Genomic DNA, 1,433 nt, shown 5'->3' on the forward strand with positions numbered 1-1,433 from the left:
GGGGGTAGAACACCTTTTCCAAACTTTTTCTGGAAATTATCATATGAATGGTTGAAGGTGAAAAGGGGTATCTCTTTTTTTTCTTTTAATCACGCCATTGTGATTTTAGCTTTTACATAGCTACCAGGAATTAGGATTCTGGTGTTAAACACCTTTACAGCCAATAAATAGACGCCGGTTGTTCTCTTTATCTCCACCAGAAGGTTTCATTTATGTCTTTGCTTTCTGTCTTGTCCAGTTTCTGCTTGTCTTCTTCATGGTTTTAATAGAGATATAATTAGTTTTATGTATGCCTTATGTCTGCAGCTGGTAAAGTTCAGCGAGTACCACGTGCAGCGGATGCAGGACCTAATAACTTTGTTCAACTTTGACGTGGGGGACTTGAGGTCCGCTGAGACCAACATGTTCCATGACGCCGTAGCTGCCATCTACCTTTCGACGGTAAGGCTAGATCTTTACACGTGAATCTATGAGCTTGATCTCAAAGTTCAAAGCCACTTGAACAATGGTCGAAGAAAATAACACCTAAAACAGGGTTTGAAAGTTTTAGACATCAAGACCTTTCCCGTTGAGAGTTTTATGTTCTTTTCTTCTTCTTCCTCGTTCTCGATTCCTTTTATAATGAGACTTGCGTGAGGCGGTTTGGGCAAGCCCGACTATCGGCACCTTTCGGTCCACCTCTCCGTCTTCTGCGTGCTTTTCTGTCTGGGAGGGCTCCCGGCTCCCATATCCTATAACTTTCCTGGGTTTGCCTGCTAGGCAGCAGGGATTTTTTATCAGAGTTTTCCTTCTCCTAGATGAACTGCTATCCCTGGCTAACGAGTTCCATCTACCCGGGGTGTGGGGATATCGCGCCCCAGTCTCGCTGGCGAGTCTTTCACCGGGCACTTAGGGTATTTTACATTGAGTAGAAGAATGGGATCCCACACCACAGTCTTCACCCCACCCTCCATCCTCACCGCCATTTGGTCTGCGACTGCTTATTTAGATATTCGCAGTGGGTGGTTGGCGGGTGCTCTGGTGTGGTCTGCTCCTTCTTTCCTGTCAAACATCTATCGTCCTTATCTCCCCTTCTTCTTTTTTATGTTTGTTACTCTCTTGTAACACCTCTAATCTTTTGGCGCTCATATGACCTTATGCAGTTGCGAGCGCCATAAAACCTCTACTAAAACAAACAAACACAGTTAACCTCTATATCTAGAGGCCGTTCCACTATCCGCCACCTGTGGACGCACTGGGTTGGGGTTGGTCACCCCGGGGCCCAGAGAGTTTTAAGGGGGGGGGGTACACCCCCAAAATCAAAATTCGGCTCAAAATCATGGAATTTGAGTTGTAGGCATTTTTAGCTTCCTCAGCCTCTCCTACAACTATTTCATGGCATAAGAACCCCCAAAAATCGTATTTCTTCCCATACCGGGCATGTTTGTAACCGC

The sequence above is a fragment of the Aplysia californica genome, unplaced genomic scaffold, assembly GCF_000002075.1.
Source record: "Aplysia californica isolate F4 #8 unplaced genomic scaffold, AplCal3.0 scaffold00358, whole genome shotgun sequence".
In the NCBI taxonomy this organism is placed as follows: Eukaryota; Metazoa; Mollusca; class Gastropoda; order Aplysiida; family Aplysiidae; genus Aplysia; species Aplysia californica.